Source organism: Peromyscus maniculatus, chromosome X (assembly GCF_049852395.1).
Source record: "Peromyscus maniculatus bairdii isolate BWxNUB_F1_BW_parent chromosome X, HU_Pman_BW_mat_3.1, whole genome shotgun sequence".
NCBI classification, from domain to species: domain Eukaryota; kingdom Metazoa; phylum Chordata; class Mammalia; order Rodentia; family Cricetidae; genus Peromyscus; species Peromyscus maniculatus.
This window is the reverse complement of record NC_134875.1, coordinates 82,839,885-82,855,977: the sequence shown is the minus strand read 5'-3', so window position 1 is coordinate 82,855,977 and position 16,093 is coordinate 82,839,885. Positions and strand designations below refer to the sequence as shown.

Genomic DNA, 16,093 nt, shown 5'->3' with positions numbered 1-16,093 from the left:
AGGGACATATGCAGGCAGAACACTGTATACATAATAAATAAATGTTTTTATGTTGTTGTTTTTTTTTTTTAAAAAAAATAGATGTAATCAAGAGAATAGGCCACATCCTTAGTACTTTTGATGGGACAGTAGAGCTTGCTGAGGTACCTATTAGGACTGTGGGCTATAGACATTGAATCCTGCATGGTCATTTTTGGAAAAACTGACTGTAAGAACTGCAAAAATATATACCATCCAATATGCAGCATTCACCACTGACAATGGCCTGTGGGCAGCAAGGGAAAGGAAGTGTTTTGGCATCCCAAGGAAGGGTTTAGACTGACATCCACACATTTGCCCCAAGAACCCTATTCCAGAGAAAACAGAACATTCCCACAACACCCAGTGCAGTTCACCTCAGATTCCCATATCGTCACCTCCACCCCACCAGCAGACACCTCTCCTTGCTTTTCTCACAGAAGGGAAAAACTGAGGGGGTTTAGATGCTGTTTTCTCTTGACCCCACATATCCCAGGGGAGTCCCCAAGATTGCCGTTACCAGATCCCATGGGATTTGCATCTGGAGGACAAGATGTTTCCAAGACACACCAGCACAGGCATGGAATGTGACCAGCAGCCTGTAAGGGCCAAAGGCACTCACAGGGCAGCTACTATGCTCCTGATGTCCACTGGAAGCTATCCTAAGTCAGCACAGGAAACGGGGGTTCTTCAGAAGCCAAGCTGTATATACAGGCCTTCGCACTGGGTAGAGCTACACTTTCATCAGATCATACTCTACTCATAAAAACCTCTACAGCCCATCTAAATTGGATTGGAGTCTCGGTCTGGCCAGCAAGGCTTATGCTGCCTCTGCTGAGACACACTTCTCTCTCACTTCCGTCAACAGTGTTCCACAAGCCCAGCAGAATCCTTTACCGCTGCTCACACACAGGCCTTTGTTTTTCTTTTCTAATTTATGGAAGCCCACTGTAATCCTAGCACTGCCCTCCTAACACACTGAGCCCTGGCTCTCACAGCCCTCAGGAGACAACCTCTGCTTTGAGCCCTTGCCTCAGGGACAATCGCTGTTCCGGTGAATGGACACTTGTTCCTCTCCTGCCACTCCTTAGAAATGATGGATTAAGGACCCAGAGTGTGTAGGGCCAAGCTTCATGGGAGCCAGAGTCCAGAGCACCTACCACAGCTGCTGCTGGTTGGCCTTCCCTCTGGCAAACCTCAGAGGCAAGAGTGCCTAGTCCCAGTCATTTCTCATCCCTCTCTCAGCCACAACTAAAGAGTGTGTCTGCACACATGTTCTTGCTCTTCACCATCCCTGCAGTACCTGTAATTCTAGCCTCCCAGTTCCATGAAGCATGGAGTCCTCCAGGTACCCACAACAACCCAACAGGGCATCATTTACAGTTTTTACATCTCCAGTGTTGCATCGCTGACAGGATGCTGCTACCTGTCAGCAGGGAAGCCTGCTGCCACCCAGACGCCCCCTCCAGGGGTCCCTGCCTCTCCTCTGGGCTCCCTGACCACCTGGATGGTATGACCATCCCGGTCAAAACTGCCTGCCCCATCTACCTCAGTTATTTACCCCGAGAGTCCAAACTAGACTCTCAGATGTGGGGCAGAGATTGAGTCTGGTGCAGCCTTGAATCTCGGCACAGTGCCTCACAAAGGTAAATGGTCACTAGACACAAGTTAAATAAATGAGTCCATGAGCAAGGTGTCTGATTCAATTTTATTTCCCCTACATCCGGAGCTCTAGGTGAATACAAGTAAACATCAGCTGCTTGTGCTGTGTGTCAGATTTTGGCCAAGTTTGTGTTTTACCTCTTAATATATGGAGGGGGAATCACGGCGCTATAAATTCCTTCAACATCTCAAAGAACTGCTGTCTCTAGTATGTTTCAGACATAAAATGACAGTGTCACAATTGTTTTGAGTAAACGAACAAATCTCTCCTAATAAGGAACAATGAAACACTAGATGTACGCCAAGCATAAACCTAGGTGCTATACTTGATCATCTGTCTATAACAGCAAGGATTTGTAAAATAGTTTAGTGCACCTTTACCTCCACTCTGATTTGACCCTGCTCATGTGGAGTTGCAATTGATTTATTTTATGGTTCTGGGTATGGAACCTACGGCCTTACCCATGTGAGGAAAGTCTTGTACCACTCAGGCACATCCTCAGCCTTCATCACTTAGTTCTCCTCACTTGATGCCTCACAACTGTTTTTCAACAGGAAAGAGGGGAGCTGCAAAGCAAACACGACTTTGCGAGGTGCAGACCAGGCTCTAAGTCACCAGGAAGCACCAAGAACTGGAGCCCAAGGCGGTGTGTCCTTCCTGACCCTGACCTACCCCTGCACTCTCCTACATCAGGGCCCCGCGCCTACTGCTCCATTGACCACCCACCACAAAAGCAAGGAAGCCTTGGCCTCAGCCATCCCTGTTGGCTCAGAAGCCCTGACCCTGGCCTGAGACTGTGACTGGTACCGGCACTGTCCCCGGTACTGATCATCACTCCGGCATGGCTCTAGCCCTGGCCCTGGCCCTCGCATTGGCGCTGGCGCGGATGCTTGCTTCAGCCATGGCACGGGCCCTGGAACTGGAACTCGCACTAACACTCGCACTTGTCACATCATCACCAGCAGCTGCTTCTCGGCCGCCACTGCACAGCCCGGGTATTTCCTCCTCTTCTTTCAACGCCTCATTTACTGCCACAGCCAAGGCTCGGGCTGGGTGTCATTCACTTGGGCCACAAACTCCAGGACTTCCATCTGTCTTGTTTCCTTTGAGGACCCCACAAGAATACCGAGAGCTCGGGACTGCTGGTGGACACCTACTCGTGCACCAGATACTCGTGGGGCACACACGCTCTGATGATGCGCTTTGATGATGGCTCCCCGAGGATGGGGTGCTTTTTAGGCGAACATACCTCCAACACCCTCCACACCTCCCCGAACACCTCCTCTGGGACACATCTGGCCTGCAGGAAGATCGAGTCCGGGATACTCAGCAGAAAGCCCAGTCTTTGGCTTGAGTGCCCTGGTCGCCTGTCAGGCCCCAAAGGCAGGGCAGGATGGATTTTGTTTTTCCTGTTCGGGACACAGGAGTACTCTGGAGGGCCAAGTTCCTTCACCTAGACCCAAAGACTAACTCGGGGAGGTCAGAGGCTGTCTTCTATCTCGGGGCAGAAGCTCCTGCACCTTTAGGATGACACACTTCAGCTTGTCTGCCCTTTTGATCCACACAGTCTTCGCGTCCTTAGCCAGCAGGTACTGCGCCAGCAGCTCAGCTACTTTCTAGCTCCCAGGGCCTCTGGGCATGCGCGCCAGGGGTGGTGGGACCCGCGGGGTGCTCGTCGGGGGATCCCCTAGGGGCTTGTGGGGTCCACAAAGGAGCTTGCAGAAGCACCTGGGCGGGGGAGGGGGCTACGTGCCTCGGAAGAAGTGCTCTCTCTCTCTCGGGGCTCGGGGAGCACTTAGCGTCCCCGCTGCAGGCGGCCCCGCGGGGTTTCCTGGGCAAGGAGGAGAGAAGAAGGAGGCCGGGGACCTCTGAGACCCGCAGGCCCTGGGTGCCACCTCTACCGCGGACGTTCTCACCTGCGGCTCTGGCTGGCCCAGGAAGCAGGAACTCGGGGAGGAGATGCGCGTCCACGGGCATTCGGCGGCCGGCCCGAGCGCTGGCTGCCAGGCCGCGAGGACCGTGACGTCGCCGCGGACGCTGCGGCGGCCGCCGAGAACACCCGCAGCCCCAGGGTCTGGAGTCCCAGGCCGCGGCGCTCAGACCCCGAGGACCAGGAAGCGGGCAGGGGAGGGGGCGCAGCCTCCGCCTCCCGGCCCCGCCGCGAGCTGTGGGAACGCGCTGGCGCCGCCCCGCAGTGCCTCTGCCGGCCGGGGACGGTACTGCAGCCCGGGGCCGGAAGGATGCGGGGGCACTGCTCCCAGAGGTGGGGGCCACTGATGCCAGCCTTCCAAGAGACCAGAAGACCCTGGACCACTGGCAAAGCAAACCTTCCTCCCTATTGGCTGTTACTGCAAGAATCCGGTCGCTAGAGATTTTCCGTGTCTCCCTCTCCCTTCCCCTCGAGGAAGAGGCTCCCTAGGAGGTAGATGCTTCTGCCCCCCCCCCCCCCCCCCCCCCCGTGGAAGCCCTTCTCCAGCAACAGGCCCTCTTGCTTCCTCTAGGCATGCTCCACTTGGGAAGGCAGCGGTGGTAGCATGCCCTTTTTGTATGTTACTTCTCCACTAGACAACTAGAGAGGCATTAAGTATAGTCTAACTTTCCCGAGTTCACAGCATCTTTGTTTACTTAGGTCTCTGCCTCCCGCCCCACTGGGCCTCCTTGTACCCCACCCAGTACTTTTTTTCCTCGTGTCTCTCATCTGACATTCAGGGACCTTCAATAAACCTTGGGCTCAGAGGTCAACTCCTGGGGAGCCCACAAGGAGCCAGGAGAGGGCTCCACGCCAGCAAGTGCTCTTTTTGTTGCAGCGTGTCCAACAGGTTGAAATTCCATTTTCAGCCTACCCTTTCTAGGCGAAAAGCAAGCAGCCCCTTGGCCTTAACGCCTATGGCCAGCTCTCTATCCCGATACAATGGTCCCACTTTCCACGTGATTTTGATGCTTCTAGGTTATATAAAATGTCCCACTGCTGGCATTTTGTTGTTGCCCTTGCTGTTATGGAGGCTTGAACGTCATTTTTTACCATCTGAGTAAAACAGTTTCCCCTCATTATCCTGTGTCTTCAAATCTTTTGAAAAATATTTTCCTCTATATGAACATCAGGGTCAAAATTTGCCAATACCAAGACATACTTGGCTCGATTTGCATGAGTGTTACCTGGCATGTAGAGCTCAGTACCAAGGACGGTTGGCATCTGTAAAACGTGGAGGGTTCCCAACCAGGAGAACGTATGTTCTTCCCTTGATTCCGGCTTCTATTCAGAGTACTTCACTTGTCTTTATAACTTGCCTTCTGTGCCTATTGTGTGTTTCTGACGTTTGTCAATGCCCCTTTTTGTCTTACCGTTCCACTGCTCTGCGTTGGAGAATTCCCCACTGTATGTTCTAATTATTTTTGACATGTCAGATGCCCAGTTTTCTCATACATTTGATCGAACTGCTATAAAGCCGCCTGAACAACAACTGTCCTTGGTTGGAACTTGCTGTCAGTGGGTATTTGTGGAATGCTGCAGATCTTGCACCCGATTTCCTCTTTCTTATCACCCTGACTAGGACTGTGGTACTCTGTTAGCTAATGTTCCTCCTGTGAATTTTCTGTTGTTGCTTTTAATGGGATGGACTCTAGTCCCATTGAGCTAAATGCAGTATGTTGTGGGGTTCTGATGTCCACTGAGCTCATTATCTATTGTTGGTCCAGGTCCAAATCACTTTTCCTTTGTCCTGCCTCATGGCTGAAGAGCTGATGACAGTTACCCTTTCTCCTGCCCAAGCTAAGTGAGTGCTAGGTGTTGTAGGGGTCAAGCACTGGAGTGGCCCTGCAAGTCCCAGCAGGAAATTGCTTCCCTTCCCTTCCAGCATCCAGGTTAGGGTATTCACTGCGGGAGGTCAGAGGCCAGCCCAGATAAACTCCAGCTGCCCCCAGGCCTTGCTCTCCTTCCTGTGGTCCCCTGTCTTAGCTAGTGTCGCTATTGCTGTGAAGAGACACCATGACCAAGGCAACTCTTATAAAGGAAAACATTTCATTGGGGCTGGCTTACAATTCAGAGGTATAGTCCATTATCACCATGGCAGGACATGGTGGCATGCAGGCAGACACGATACTCTGAGAAGGAGCTGAAAAATCTACATCTTGATCCACAGGCAGCAGAAGGAGGCTGCATCACTGGATGTAGCTTCAGCATGAGATCTCAAAGCCTGCACTTTCTCCAATAAGGCCATTCCTCCTCCAACACATCCACAATTCCTAATAGTGCCATTCTCTATAGGTCAAGCATTCAAACACAAGAGTCTTGGGGGGCCATACCTATTCAAACCACTGTACTGCCCTTGGGCATCTCACCCCCCAATGGACCACCACAATACCAACTCTATGATGGCGGTCTCTTCTATAGAGCCACACAGACCCTTACTCTCTGGCAAGTATCTCCATCCCTAGACAAGAAGATCTTTTCACATCCAAGCTGTCTCTAAGAGGTCTAATTGCAGCCAGGGAGAGAGGGTGTCTTCTCCTACTGCCTCAACCTCTGTCCTTTCTCTTCCTACAGGAAGGAACTGCTCTTTTGCTCTTTTCCATAACTTTTGAACTCTTAAAAGTGCTCATTCACTCTTTTGACTTTTCAGGCAATCTCTATACTTCTTGGTCCAATTAACAGCACCGGTGCTGCCTCCAGACTCGACCCTCACCCACAAGATAGTCATCAAAAGAGAAATTTTCCATTAAACCAAACCCTGTAGAGTTTTATTTGGACATGCATTTTAAATTCCACTCAAAGGTGTTTCATTATCAATGATTCACATCATTTCTCTCTTTGGGTGGCTCTTAACTGTTAAAAGCAAGAAAGGAAAGAAGAATGCAAACCAAGGGAACATGCCAGAACCTCTGGCTGCGCACTCTCTTTAAAATTCTGCCAGCAGTACACAGTCTTCTCTGCACTGGCCACTAAACACAGGCAGTTGGACACTGTTGATGGGTTCCACCTGTGTTCAGGTTTCGATACTGGCTGCTTCCACCATGAAGCTTGTGCCAGATCTTCTCCGATCCCAGAGAGATGTCTGCCACCTACCTCTGTCCACAACCAGATGAGACCGGGCTCTGTATTCTTAGAAAAGGCGAAAGGCCAAGGCCAAATCACTTTGCACTGAGGGAGAAGAGCCACCATATAGGGACCCAGGTTGCCAGCAGCCTGATGTTAGGTGTACTCCTAGGGGAGGGAAGGAGTCCCAAGTCTGACTTGCTCTCTGCACCAATCTATATGCTGTGGCTGAGACCTAGGCACTCCAACCCTACACCATTGCCACATACTGCTCATGGTGACCTGCTCTAGAAAAATAAAGAGGTTAGAGATGGCAACAACAACAACCAAAACAGCAGCAGCAGCAGCAGCAGCAGCAGCAAAAAACAAAAACAAAAACAAAATGTCAACATCCTCTCCTCAGTCAGGAATTCAAAGTGGTGAAAATTCTTTTCTTTTTCTTTTTGTTTTTCAAGACAGGGTTTCTCTGTGTAGTTTTGGTGCCTGTCCTGGAACTCACTCTGTAGACCAGGCGGGCTTCAAACTCACAGAAATCTGCCTGGCTCTGCCTCCTGAGTGCTGGGATTAAAGGTGTGTGCCACCACTGCCCGCTATATCTAGGATTGTTAGCCAACATACTGTCCAAAGGCGATGATATAATAATATGGCTCGAATAAGTTCTCACATAATATGACCATTATAATAAGTAGAAGTCTAAGTCACTTAAATTCAGCAATTAAAAGAGATACTTTGGTTGCATTTTAGGAACATATGGTTAACATGTGCAAACCTTAGGTTCAACTAACACCATCAAAACAGAAAAAATAAAATCAAGAAACACGGAGAGATTGAGAATTTGAGTGGAAATGTAAATCAAAAATAAAGCTGGCGAACAAATTTGTGTGAGGGTAGTTTTGTACTGAGATGATTCAAATTCAAGTGTCAGTTACATCCTCTCAAATACACAAGTCCAGGTGGTAAGTCTAGAGGTAGCTGATTATTGCAAAATGCACTGGACCTTGTAGCTAAAGCACAGATCAGACTAGAGATAACGTCAATCAGTGCCAGAAAGTCCCCTGTGTTCTTTCTAATCGTACCACTGCTTTCCCAGGGTGTAGCTACCTTTCTTCTTTGTATCAGCATAAATTAGTTTTGCCCATTCTGTACCTATTTACTTATTGAACCATCAGATGTTCTTTTACCTGACTTTTTTCTCAGTATAATAATTTTAAGATTCATCAATGTCATACAGAGCCATAATACTTCCCTGTTTCTGCATGATATTCAATTTATAGGTGAATATATTCCACCCCTACAACAGATGGGATATTCCGTCCAGCTGCCAGGTCTGTGACTTCCTGTCCTTAGGAGATGTGTATCAAAGTCAAGACCATTCATATACTAGATCTCTCACTGGGTTAAATAATATGAATATATACTCCCTCCAGGCATATTCAACATGAGGTTAGCCCCTGAAGGAGACCAGAGTATGGCAAGAACTGGGAAAACATTTGAGAGAGGAAAAGCCCGAGAGATTTTTGAACAGTGCTGAAGGAACTATCAGTTTCCTGCAGCACATTAGAGTGGGGAAATGGCGGAGGAAAGGCCAGAATAGCAGATTGTGGGTGAAGTTGCTAAGAGAGTCTGACAAGGTGGGATATGGGGCATGGGTTGTTGGGGGCAGGGCATATGAGCCAGTTCCTATTCCAAAATTCCATTGCTCAGATTCCTTTCATATGTGGGGAAGAGGAGTATGTTGCAGCATGGAAGCATGAGAAACCAAACAGCCATGTGCTTTTAAGTGGTGCCCAACCCATACTCAGGGCAAAGAAGGTGGCATGGTCATGAGAGCAGGTAAGAGGTCTGACATCAGGAGATGCAGCTTCAGTGATGTTTACATGTTGATTAGCACAGGGCTAGCCCTGAGCAGCAGCTTCTTCTCCATGGGAGGTCCAAGGGACAAGCTGTAGCCCTATGTTAATGGCGTTTGCTTTCCTAAGGTGGGATTATGTATGTAAACCACGGGAGGTGTGCTTTACTGCTTGTGATGTGGTGAACAGGGGAGAAGGCTGTGACCCAGGAACCTAGAATATGGATGTTGTCTGAGCCATAGTCAGTCATCCTTTGGGATTTAGGATTGGCTGGCTGTGGCCATGGGCTTTGATGGCCAATACAACTCTTGGGCCAGATGCAAGACATGGTTAAGGCCAAAAAGTCAGTCATCAAAACTAATATGAAGGTAAGTCAGAGGAGGACTACAAATACCAGACCACATTATTTCTTGTCCAACCTGATGACTGTTCAGCCTGATAGTGCAACATGCCCTGCCTGTGGGAGGTAGTAGGTACACTTTGACAGGGCTACTGTGGGTGCAGTATTGTCTAGGTGGGCTAGCAATTAGTCAAGAAAAGCATGTCTTAGATACACGGCCCTAGATACTTAAGTGCCCATAAGTCAGTGGGCACAACCAGGCCTGTGCTAGCTGAAAAGATCCACAGGAATCATTTCAAGATTTTAGAGAGTTCTCTGAATATTGGGGGTCTGCCTGTAGTGGTAGTGGCCTTCCATGTTCTAGGGCTCTGAGAGTCAGCCCAGATTTAGGACCGAGGGTGGAGAATAAGTAGCATCAGGCATCTTATTATAAAATATTGACATCAGGGCCACCTTGGGGTCTTTTCTACATTTCTGCAAGACATGCATGGTGTTAGACATTGGTCTATATACAAGTATCTCTATTTCCTGGCAGGAAGGACTTGACATCAGGCAACCTTTAAACCCATCATAACTGGTGAAAATTTTAGAATAGTAGCACCTGCTTTCTAGAAAAATACTGCCAGGTGTTGCCCTGTTCCATGCAGGGTCAGGTAGTCCTAGTGTCCTATGTGGACTGGGTACGGGTGTCATTCCTTTGTGTATCAGGCAAGGACTGAAACAGAATACACACTGGAGTAGTTAAATTCTAGTATGGTGGGGGCACCAGTGAGGTTCCATGGCATGGAGCCCCAAAATGTTGCTACTGGACATTCAAATTCTGAGAATGTAAGAAATCCCACTGAGATTCATTTGGTTTGCCCAGTATTTAGCAGGGTCTTTTTATTTACCATAGCTTTCTTTTTGAGTCAGGACATCAATACCAGATGTTACCAATAGCCACTTTCAGGGGCCTCTGATCATCGCGAAGCCACCCCATAGTCGTGGTAGTGATGGTGTATTCTGGATGGTGTATTCTGGAATGATCTATTGCTTTTGCATTTCAGCTTACAATTTCCTTGCAGAAGCATATTATCAGAGGAGGGAATTCCTTTGACTCACAGTTTCAGAGGGTTCAGTTGATCATGGACAGCTCTGTTTTCTGGGTCCAGGCTAAAGCACAGCATTGTGACAGCAGGATTAGGAGGCAGAGGAAATAACACCTTGTGACAGATGGGAAGTAGTGCCAATATGAGAGAAAGGGAGCCAAGGATAATGTCTCTCCAATAACCCACCCCAGTAACATGGTTCCTACAGCTAGATCTCTCCCAAAGTTCCCAGGACCTCTTTACACGGCAACATCACTGCTTACCAGTCTTTCAGTACTAGAGCCTATGTGCAGGGGGGTGGGCGTCATGCCTAATCCATAACAGTGATTGCTGTATACTCTTACTTACATGGCCTTGAATCACATGGTGCAAAAGGCATCCTTTGCTTCAATTTGGATGGATCCATACAAATGCAATTAATCTGAGGTCCTTTAAAAATGAAGGCTAAAAACTGTTGGGCCTTATGAAGGAACCAATGGACCACGAAGGTTGCAAAACCCAAGTGACCCTGGTGGCAGCTGGACTACCATGGCCCTGTTCATCGTGTAGAGTTGATATCATTGAGAAATCCAGGGAAGCTAGATCACTATGTGGTGGAAGACTATTTTGGAATTAATGTTCCCATGTTTGTCCCAGAAAATAGGACTGGTGGATCATGGAATAGCCCAATCATGGGTGAACTCCAGGTCTGAAACAGGTTTTCCTGGATTTAAGAGCCTGGAACAGCCTAAATGCAGGACATTCTAGTGCCAGAGGTTTTGTTTGGGATCTATGGTGATCTGAATTCCAAGAGCCTTTATACTTACCTTTTCAGAAACTATTTTGTTTAAAGGGGTTCATTTTGTGTTTGAGATCAGCATGCAGTTGAGTTCAGGGTGCCCACATAGCTGGCCAGCAAATACATCCATCCAGGTATTTCCTCCTTTATAGTGGAAGTGATACTCTGAACTTTGAGGACTGGTCTTAAGAAATAGGTGCTTTACCTCTACAGCTTAGCAGTCTTGCCTAAGGTTAAAAGGTCATTTATTTTGAATGTTTGCCAAAGTAGGAGATTTCTTGGAACTATCGGAGTTTTGCAAATTGCAATCTGTGTTCTTCAAACCAGGCTCAGTCACCATGAACCCAAACATTGACACAGTGATCTGCTCACAAGCCCATAAAACCCAAATGTAGGAGTGAAAATTGGGTGCTTGTCTGCGGAATATAGTGTTCTAGAAGAACCATTACAAGAGGTCAAAAGGGACAGTCATCAGGTCATTAACCAAGAGATCACATGAAATACAGTCTGATCCATTTTAGAATGGGACAACTGTCATGCAAAATTAGTCCTGAAAGGAATAATAGCTTATCAGACCCTTTCAAATCACTGACTGAATGGAATCCATTTTTTACAAATAAACGTTTTTAATAAAAAATGCTTTCAATTAAAAAACACCACATACCAAAATTAACCAGCCCCATACAACTTAATGAACTTACATACAATGAGATTTCGCATCCAAAAGGGAAGCTGTGAAGCATGACATTAAATCTTACACTTTCAGTATCAAATATATTTTATCCACTTGTACACACACACACACACACACACACACACACACACACACACACACACACACAAAACTCACATGCACTGGCTAGTTTGCTGTCAGCTTGACACAAGCTAAAGCCATTTTTAATAGGGAAACTCAATGGAGAAAATGTCCCCATTGGTTTGGCCCGTGGTGCATTTCCTTGATTGATGGTTAATGTGGGAGGCCCAGCTTATTGTGGACAGTGCCATCCCTGTGCTGGTGGTCCTGGGTGGTATTAGAAGGCAAGCTGAGCAAGCCACGAGGAGCAAGCCAGTAAGCAGCACCCCTCCATGGCCTCTGTATCAGCTCCTGCCTCCAATTTCCTTCCCTGTTTAGTTTCCTGCCCTAGTTTTTTTGATGATGGATAGAGATGTGGAAATGGAAGTAAAATAAACCATTTCCTCTCTAGGTTGCTTATGGTCATGGTGTTTTATCACAGCAATAGAAACCCTAACTAAGACTCTAGGACAGAATTAGAACTGGAAAAATAATTATCTTTATATCCTCTTTCAAATCTGTGTCCATTACCTGAATTCACTCCTTCCTCTTCCCTTTATATTAAGCCATTCTTTTCCTCTTTTCTTCATGTTTTACTGCACTGTACATGTATACTTTGCTACAAGAGGCTTTATGTTCTCTCCAGTTTTTTATACACCTTTTGAAATGGATGTATAATAACTATACTCTTATGGCATACAATGTAATAAATTGTCATATTATATACTTTATGATGATCAAATCACAGAAAAACTAAAGTTTCCATCTCCTTAAACACTTAACATTTTATGGTGGGAAACTATAAACTTTGCTCTTCCAGTTGCTTGTAAGGGATGAACTGTGTTCACACTAGTGCGTGGTTGAGGGGCAAAGCCTCTCCTAAGCAACTGTATGTAAGTACCAGTTGTCTAGCCTCCTCCATCCTCCTCCACTCCTGCTCTTGAATCATAGCTTCGTGTATGAATGTGACACAAATCAGTGAACATCGTACATCCAATGGACAAACCAAAAACGAAAATCAAATTGTCTGTGTCCGATGATGCAGTATGTGCCTCTGCTGGAACTCATGTACAAGTGACATTATATAGCCTGAGCAGGTTGTATTTAGGAGCTTATTTGTGTGTGTGTGTGTGTGTGTGTAACAACAATTAATGAAAAAAGAGGCTACGAATTTGGAAGCAGGCAAGGAGTGATATCTGGGAGGGTTTGGAGGCAGGAAAGGAAAAGGGGGAAAACTAAGCATGTGTATATGAATCAAACACTCAAATCGCCGTAACTCTGGTTAAGAGCACTGGCTGCTCTTTCCCAGGACGCAGGTTCAATTTTCAGCACCCACATGGCTGCTTACAACCTTCTATAGCCCCAGTCCCAATGGATCGGCTCCTTTTCTGGCCTCCACAGACACTGCATGCAAGTGAAACACAAATACCTATTGGGACACACACACACACACACACACACACACACACACACACACACACAAAATGAACAAAAATCTCAAAAATAACCACTGTGCAACTTAAGCATATCTTTCATTCTGCTAAAGAGTGACTTCAAAAAGCCAGAGGAAATATCTTACTTAAAAAGTGAAAAATTACACTTTGTCAAAATTAAAAACATCTTTCAGAGACCTTTTTAAAAAAGTAAGGCACATGGACAGAAAATATTTTTGGTGCATATATTTGATAAAGGAACTACACTGAGAATATGCCCAGAATGGTCATGGCTCCATCGTAAGAAAGCTGGCAGTCCAGTTTTTAAAAATGGACAATGTATGTGGAGAGACATGTCACTAAAGAAGATTCATGGATTTTTAGGTATGCCTGTGGCAAGATGAGCATTATGTAAGTGTCTGTTAAAACAGCAATAACATTCGAGGTTGAGCATGACCTGGAACTGCCTTTCAAAGCTGGTGGTGTATGAAATGGTTCAACCACAGAGAATGTTTGGCAGAGTCTTAAAAATTAACCATACACCTACCACATGAACTAGCCATTCTCTTCCTAGGTATTCACCTAAGAGAAATGAAGACATGCATCTTTATCATCGCTTCCACACAATTGTTCATGGCTGTTTCACTTGTAAAAGCTGAAAATTCCAAACAATCTCCTATTGTGTTGGCCCAGTTTTCCATCGTTTCCTTTGTCAGAGTTATTCAAAACTACGCATGGCCTTCTGCTGATGTTGTGTGAAAGCAATTCACACAAAGGGAGTTTCCCAAGGGTCAGCGGAAGCGCTCATCATGTTGGCCTCAAAGCAGGTGCGCATCTGAGGCCTCTTGGGCCTCTGTGCATGTCGGTGGTGCATCTGACTCATGGCTGGTTCGAATTCATGTGAATTCAGCTGCAGTATTGTTGAATCTCTTCCACACTGCTTTCATTTGGTTTTCCTAGGATTAAGCTTCCTTGGGATTTATCTGGTTTTTGACACCAGAATTGTGTTGTTCCTTGTCAAATCCTTTTCCACCTCCTAACAGCTACACGTGTCTTGAGTGGATTTGTCTGTAAGATGAAACAGTCGGTGGATGGAAGAGGCAAACACCAGGTCAGTTCTGTCCTTAAGGAGGCGCTGGGGCGGAGGACTCTGAAGGACTCCCGAGGCAGGGTCCCTTAGCTAGGCCATGATGGTTTCCTGCTGAAACTAATCACACAGAGTCCTCACCTCAAACAAGGTCGCTGCAAAGCCACAGAAATACAAACACCCCCTTCTCTCGGCCAGCATTAGCGACGACTGCGTTTTCTTTCTGACAGCCCTAGACCCCAGTTCTTCCTTCCTCACAGATTAAATTAACCATGAAGGCCTGAGAGCTGGCTCAGCAGTTAAAAGCATTTGCTGCTCTTGTAGAGGACCCAGGTTTGGTTCCCAGCACCCCCATGGCAGCTCACAACTGCCTGTATATCAAGTTCCCAAGGATCTGACACCCTCCTCTAGCCTCCTTGAGTACCAGCCTTTCAAGTGGTACACATATGTACATGCAAGCAAAACACATACCACATACCTGTGTTATGGAGTTTGTAACCCCTGAAAAGACCGTAGATGCAATTCAAGTATGATTACAGGATTTATTGATTAGTTTTTAACAGGATGACAAATAGGAGATTGCATGAAAGAGCATTATACAGAAGGTTTTTTCTTTGAAAGACCGCCCGAGGCTGGTGTGTTTGGATCAGTTTGCAGTCGTTAGTTGATTGGAAATCTGCTAGGATAGTTATAGACTAAGGACAGAAGGTGAAGTTGAGGAGCTCAGGGAAAGTCTTTATCTTGGGTGTACATTTGAACCTTCCAGGCCTATGGTCCTGGTAGTTGGGGCCATGGAAGAAGTCTCAAGACCAGCAGAAGAAAAGTACTCACCCTCAGGAACAGGCAATGTGGGGAAGCTGAAGCTGGGGATTGACATGGCAGGAGAACTTATCTGGAACCCACTTTACCTACTATGACAGTTGGATTCAAGTTATGACTCCCTGATGTTTACATGATTTTTTTTATTTTACAAAGAGATCTTAATATAACAACAATCACATAGCGAGAGAGAAGGGATTTGGAGCATGCTTGATTTTACCTTAAATTATTGCTTTACACATTTGTAACTTGCATTTATGTACTTTAAATTACTTTCTCAGACTATCATAATTCATTAAAGCTTTTATATCCACAGACCTTTACAACTTGCACCCTAAATAATTTTCCTAGATCCTCATATTATTTATAAATTTTAAACTTTTTATTTAATTAGCTTTCATGAGACATAGTTGGTTGATTATTGAAAGTAGTCCTTGAAAACCAAGTTTTTGTAAAAAAATAATAAAGGAATATTAATAGGTTACATTGAAAACTGTGTTGTGTTGTGAGTTTATCTCTTTTAGTGTGAAGCTTGTCAGCTGGGTAAACTATATGGGTTCGCCTTTTTCAACAGGGGACCTAATAGCTCTAGAAAAAGCAAGGAATGGACTGAGGAGGCAGCTGCAGACATTGGGTGAGGAGCTGGGTGCTTGATGCTGTTAAACTGATAAAGCTACAGTTAGCCATCATCATCATCAGAGATGTGAAAAGGATAAATTTGAGCAGAAAGTATAATCCAAATGGCCTCTGTATCAATGAAAATGACATAGACTTTCCTAGACAGTTGCCCTAGGTTCCTACTTGGTGGCTTGGGGGCGGAGGCAGAGATCAGTGGTCTTCAGCAATCACACATAACAGAATTAAGTCTCCCATTGCCGCACAGGCTATCATTTGCTCTCAGCTGCCAGACCCAGAAGATCTGGGAGACTCTGGATGAGGAACTTGTGAGACTGGCCTACCTCGGCAAGGCCAAGAGGGGCAGTCAGTTCTCTAGTGCCCTGCTTGTCCACAGTTTGGGCAGAGTCCTGGTGAGGCGTGAGACATTTCGTGGCCCAGTGGTCAGTGTTTCCACAATCCAAGTGGAGTCATCTGTGTCTTGCCCTCTTCTTTGTAGGAAACCTTAGGGCTGCCGTTAGCATATGGCAGTTTTGTCTATCATAGGAAGATTTTTGTTTTCAATACATCATGACTG

General features: G+C 46.4%; 1 protein-coding gene across 2 annotated transcripts in view; it reads right to left on the bottom strand.

Moving 5' to 3' along the window:
* The window catches only part of LOC102918306 (doublesex- and mab-3-related transcription factor C1), a 31,282-nt gene extending 27,411 nt beyond the window's left edge, over positions 1-3,871 (bottom strand). Inside the window, exon 1 of one of the 2 annotated variants that reach the window (XM_076562440.1) lies at positions 3,598-3,871. The gene's annotated coding sequence lies outside the window, so the exon portion shown is untranslated. Of the gene's footprint in view, positions 1-2,930 lie in introns of both variants that reach the window. The other variant, XM_076562442.1, reaches the window with a different exon arrangement.
* Between the last annotated feature and the right edge of the window lie 12,222 nt (positions 3,872-16,093).